Genomic DNA, 6,451 nt, shown 5'->3' on the forward strand with positions numbered 1-6,451 from the left:
TGTGTACCGGGTCTATTACAAAAAAGAGAGGTCTTGCAGGGTCCGATGGATGCGAATAAACAATTTGTTTAGAAGGAGGTTATGAGAAGTAAGACATATTTGGCATTGTTGTCACTTACGACACACACTACCCTGTAGCCAATTTCTTCTAGTCCACATATAACTTTTCTCAGCAACTGGTGCAGATAGTAGTAGTAGTAAGTGTTTAATCATAATATAATAAAAAGGAAGTTAAAAGATATTTGCTCACCCCGGCATCTGCCATCACTGTATCGGCGGCACCAGGTGCAGATACTCTGATTCTGCTTTTTGGACAGGGACGATGTGAGCGACTTCCTTAAATTGGCACAAGAGGCTCTGCACCATAAAAACAAGCGCGCTGGTTGCTGCACCTGAGCTGTTCAGAGCAGCACCTGTTATATTGCCTCCTTTGTGTCGAAATAAGGTTTGATGTGAATTTCATCCACCATCAGTGCCACAAAACGTTGGCGATCATTCAAGTCGGTGATTCTTCCGGCCATGTAGCGGAGGAACAATTCACTCTGATGTTCGATACGAGGGTTGATGCCGTACTATGAGCATATTGAGCGAATGGTCACTGGGTGCGGCAGAGTCATGATTCCAGATCCGCGGATATATTTGTACGCGTGAGGCGATACAGTGAAGAGTATACAGCAAAATATCATGAAGTCGGCTGAGTAACGTCTCCGAACTTTCTTCATTGGGAGAAGCTTCAACTGCTCGCTAAGAAATTGTATGGCATTGGTGCTTTCATCTGTGGGCGAGAAAGATAATTTTTCAAGCAGGAGAAGAATCTGCTTGCAGATGTCTTCGTTGACGGATTCAGGAGTTTGATTGAGGTCGCCACTGCTTTTTTCAATGATCTCAAGAAGCTCCAACATTGCTTTCTTGCTGTTTGCTACTGCTGGGATTGAGAAATTGGTGCCTAGTTTCGTTATCGGCATCTTTACGAAGTGAACTGTCACGCTATATAAGATGAGCTTTTACTGCAATTGAATATTTGATGCATGGAGCTCCGTCTTCAATGATGTGCACTAAAATAAGGCGTTCACTTCCTTCAATAGCATGCCAGAATGCAGACTTTTTGCTTGCTAGATATCCGGTCAAGTCTTTTAGGTTTAGAACCCTTTCCGCTTCCTGATCTTTGCGGAATACTTCAGTTGACTCTTCAAGCGCTTTCCTCAAAGCAGCAGCCTCAAGACGCATGCGCTTCGAGTCTGGGTCATCCCTTGAGTTGCTTGGCTTCGAAATATAAGACGGGCATCCCGGAAACTTAGATGGGATTGCGCCTGGGCGAAGGCGCAAATGCGAAAGTGGTGCAGTGGTGGTGTGCCCTCTAACCTCGTCGATGTGGGAGGCCTCTCGCACGATGTCGGCCTCAGTGAAGTGAAGCTCGCAAACCTAGAGGGAAGTTAAATTTTTGTTTAAATAGCAGCTGTAACTTCGCGAGAGAGTTTTCTTGAAATTCTACATTTGCTACTTGCAGTGTTAACCAGCTGCCTAGTTTAAATACACTTTGTTTATAATGGATGCGCATAACTTTATCGTATTTTTCAAACGTAACCATTATTTGAAGAAGTTTCGAACATCTTACCCTGGAGTGCGGTGATACAACGAAGTTCGCTCGTGGTATTGCCCTAATCCAGGCGTTTTGTTCTTCTTCATCCCGGGGAAACTTGAACACGTGGTTTTTGGGAAGCACTTAATAGGCATACCCTGGCAGAGGCGTAATCCACATTCCACTCCAGCGATGGCACTAGAACGTCGTCTCGACGGACACAACCGCACGCGCAGCACAAGGTGTAGGATCTGCATGCACAGTCAACGTCTAGGAAAAAAGTGCGTTAGGAAGCATGTCGCAACATGCCACGACTTTCCACGAGGCAATGAAGGAAGTGTCACGTGTTTCCAGAACCGGTCGCATTGTCGTCGCTGTCGTCCCCCACCCTGACTTCTAGGTATACAGGTGGGGTTAACCATTGTGTACCTTCCAGGCCTCATTCTCAAGCCACCAGGCCTTAAATTCTTTAGAGGGTGTTGGCTGTGTCGCGAAAGGCGCGGGGGAGGGGGATTTAGGCTGTTAGTCACGCTGGCGCACTGCAGGGAGGTGCTGAATGGCGACTTTTTTTCGTTGAGTTGAAGAGCGAAGCCTCTGGGCATATACTAAGGGCAGGTTTCCTTTTGTGGGGTTGATATTGTTCGGGGTGGTTTGGATATGCCAGGATTCCAGAAGGAGCCTTTTGTGGTAATTTCGAACCGAAACCTCGGAACCGACGAAACGTCGGTTAAGGGCGCAGTATAGTGCCTGACGATATTACCGACCGCAGGCTGCCGAGGTCGATTCTTGGGAACACCAGGGCAATAAAGAGTTGAGAGACTTGTAACGGTGGAGACAGTTCCGATTAGCAAGGTGTTAGGTTCATCGCTCGTTTCGTTCTTGACCGGGGTGTAAATGTCAAGTGTTCAGCCTTATGCTTGTGTTTTATTTGTTTTCTTGGCGGTGCCGTATCTTTGCAATGGCCCGCGCTAGGAGAAAGTGGAGGGATGAGGGAATAGTTTTCCGGGTCGGAATTTGGCGGGAAAAACCAGAGAATATGTGCGTCCAGAGGTGTTTGCGTTTTTTTAACTGTTTGCTTTGGTTTTCGTATGCATTAAACCCTAAGAGTAATTTAAAAGTAATTGCATTACTTTTTGGAAGTAATTGTAATGTAATTTTTTTACTTTTTGCGAGCAGTAATTGGTAATGTAATTTAATTACATTCACGCATTTTTACGGAAGTAATTAGAAATGTAATTTAATTCCTTTTTAAAATTAATTTTGTCATGTATGTAGCAGGTGGCGTGTTACGCTACTATATAGCCACATTCCGGTTGTCCAATCCTCCGCTCTCGCCGTGGCAGATGGCGTTGCACTCTGCTACTACCTGCCGAAACGCCACCTGACAGGTAACACGCCACCTGTCAGGTGGCGTGTCACGCTGACGACGCCGACTACGACGCGCAACGCAGAAACGGGCACCTAACAGCTGCGCTTCAATAACGTGCGAACACATGCCAGGTTGCGAAAGGCAGCGAAAGGTAGCCATGTTCTAGAAAAAGACGGAATGCCCTAGGTAAGTGAAACCAACTCACAACTGTTGAAAGTCATAGGCCTACGCTGCACCATTTTTTGTTTGTTTCGCGAAGTTAGTTAATTAGTTCGAATGAACTAGCTTAAGTGTCGTCAAAACTGTCAATTTACCTTGAAAAACAGCCGGTGACATGTTTGCAGCAAAGCACCGCTTACGCAGCTTCTTTTACCGGCCCGTGAAGAAAGCGCGCGAAATTCAGAATCTATATACCATTTGGCAGCGGTGCTGCTTGAGCGCCGAGGAGTAACCTCAGAAAGAAAAATACACTCACCTCATATCTCTCTCCCAGTGCAAACGCAAACCTCTGTCGAAGACAGGGTTCTGGAGATCAGCGGATTTTATTCTATGACAGACAGTCTTTTAGGATGAATGAATGAATGAATGAATGAATGAATGAATGAATTTTATTCCCGTCATCATGGGGCCTCACGGTCGGGTCGCAGCAATTAGGAGGGGGTGCTTCCCGGCCGGCTCTCAGTACCGGAGACCATGGAGAGAGTCTTGTAGTAAGCTGTGTCCGCCTGAAGGATGAGGAGTCTGCTGATCCGGGTCGTGGCTCTGGATCAGCTCTTCCGAGGTGGCAAGGTCTGAGATGCTTTGTGATTTAGCCCCAGGAGAATCTTGACGCTCCCAAATTAAGTGATTTTGCGAAGTCATTCTGTGGCAGCTACTGCAGAGCTCAGGCTCCCCAGTGTCTTCATCGTGTAGTATAGAGTACGGAAAGAATCTGTTGACCTGAAGCCTCCTCCAGGCCCTGCACTCCTTTGGAGTAAGTGACCTATCCGGAAGTGAGAGTGTTCTCCTGTCCAGTCTAGGTGTTTCGGTTATTTCTCTATGCGCTATGAAAAGGTCTTTAAATTCCCACTCAGGGTCACTTCCTGAGCAGCTCGGATGTATAATTCTCGAGCAAAGCTGTGAAAAGCCTCTTTCCCCGGAATGCCCTCATGAGCAGGAACCCATATGAGGGAGACCTCTCTGCTTGAGGGGTACCTTATTAGTAATTTGGCGGCTTGACTGGAGACCACCCCCTTACAAAAGTTGTGAACAGCTGCCTTACTGTCAGACAAGATGATCTTGGCTTTGGTACTGACGCACGCTAGGGCAATAGCAGCCTCCTGTGCCACTAACGCATTCCTAGTGGCAATCGATGCTACAGTCACTTTCTCCCCATTCCCATCAACGGCGGCAATGACGGAGGCGCCATCGCACCCACAGGTTGCGTCGCAGATGGCTATGTTACCCGGCGGGTCCCGGGCAGGATTGTTCATTATTATTCGTGCTCTATGTCTTCTCATTTCTTTACCATGCTCCGGGAGCATGTTCTTAGGTATATTGGTAATTTTGAGATGCTTCCGTATGTCTAATGGGATTAGCTCTGCAGTATAGGGGGGTTTCCTCTCGCTCTCCCCTAGGTCATTGAGGATCTGCCTGCCTGCTATTGAGGAGCTAAGACTCCAAATTTGCGCTTCTCTTACTGCCCTGGTGACCTCCGCAGAGGTATTGTGGACTCCCATACTAAGCAGTTTCTCCGTTGAGGAGTTGGTGGGATGCCGAGGGCTCTTTTGTATGGATTTCGTATTAACCTGTCTATTTTCTCCTCCTCTTTCTGACTAAGATTCAGAAATGGAGTCGCGTATGCAATCCTACTCACTATGAATGCTTGTACTAATCTCAGGAGACAGTGCTCTCGCAGGCCTTTGTTTCTGAGGAAGATCCGCCTAAAGATACCTATAACTTGGGCGACATAGGTACTAAGTTTCTTGATAGTTGTTGTGTTACGTCCTTTCGTCTGTAGAAAGTATCCTAGGACTCTTATAGTGTGAACCCTGCGCAATAACCTACCCCAACGACAACATCTATCGGGCCGTGTAGGTGAGGGAATCGAGTCTCTTTCCTCATCTGGTCTTTGGTATTAAGCTAGAAGATCTCAGATTTTTGAGGGGAGCAGGAAAGCCCTCTCTCCAGAGCATAGTTTTCAACTACCTCTGCCGCTGCCTGCAGCCGGTATGAGATGTCAGCGTTCGTTCCCCCTGCTGTCCAAATGGTTATATCATCGGCATAAATGCTGTTCTTTAGCCCCTCAATTTTATTTAGCGTTTGGGACAGTCCTCTCATGGCAAAATTGAGCATTGGAGATAGGACTCTACCTTGAGGGGTTCCCTTTTTGCCGAGCCTAATCTGCTTTGAGGAGAGCCCTACAAAGTTTATAGTGGTCTTTGGATTGGTTAAGAATCTTTCGACATAGTTAAAACACTTGATGCCTACTCCGGCCTCACTGAGGCCTTCAAGGACCGCTCTACGTTCCACATTATCGAAGGCTTTTGTAAGATCGGAACTAAAGGGGGCAGGGCAATCTTGGGGCAGGATCTTACAAAAGCGCTTAGGATGAACCACTATAAAGAGGCAGATTTTGAATTTCGCGCGATTCTTTTCAGGGCCGATAAAAAACGCTAGCAAGCGGTACCTGATCGCAAATATTTCAGCCCGTTGTTTCTTAAGGTGATCAACCAGTTTTGAATTGACACTTTCTTCCTGGAGCCAATTTTCAAAACGTTTGTTAGCTTTAAAGGATACCGATCACGAATAGAAGTTGGCCTGTATCGATGTATAGGATATCGCGTTCTAATTACAATGGAACTACCCTCACAGAACGCGGCTTTTATAACCTATAGAAATGACCAAAAACTAAATACAAGTGGCGCGTTCACCCGCCGATTTTGCAAATAAAATGCATGTGGCGGCACAGATGTTTTGAAGCGGATCCTTGAGACTACACTACACCGCTATTCCTTTGAACATGGACATTATAAAATCCAATTTTACCACCGACAAATGCATCTTTCTCTGTCGGACAAACGTCAGCATAGCCATAAAAACCGAGATAATCAATTTTTACTGAGAAAAATAATTGTGTCGAACTAATTAACCTTCCAGAACGAAAAAGAATACTGCATGCACGGCCACACCACTCTCAAGAGCGCGGAATTGGGTTCACTCACATAGGACGGGCGTTCAGGGCATGAACACCGCCGTGGAAATCAAGGATATATGGAAGACGTTGCATTGAAATTAAATTCAGGAATTACCTCCTTACCAAGAGCGCATTAGTTTCCGGTGGCGCAGATGCAAGAGCGGCTATTCAAATCCTCCACCGGAGCTTATTCTGTACATTAAAGAAGAAATATACCAGCCAATAAGACGAACAGACAAGGAGAGGACAACACAGGATGTTGTTAAAACTTCTCGTCACTTAAACAAGAAGCTAATCATGAGGAAAATTTTTGTGACTGACTTGTGAC

General features: G+C 46.3%; 1 pseudogene; it reads right to left on the minus strand.

Moving 5' to 3' along the window:
* Positions 1–264: 264 nt before the first annotated feature.
* Positions 265–3,169, minus strand: LOC144097008 (uncharacterized; annotated as a pseudogene).
* Between the last annotated feature and the right edge of the window lie 3,282 nt (positions 3,170–6,451).

Source organism: Amblyomma americanum, chromosome 7 (genome assembly GCF_052857255.1).
Source record: "Amblyomma americanum isolate KBUSLIRL-KWMA chromosome 7, ASM5285725v1, whole genome shotgun sequence".
Taxonomy (NCBI): Eukaryota; Metazoa; Arthropoda; class Arachnida; order Ixodida; family Ixodidae; genus Amblyomma; species Amblyomma americanum.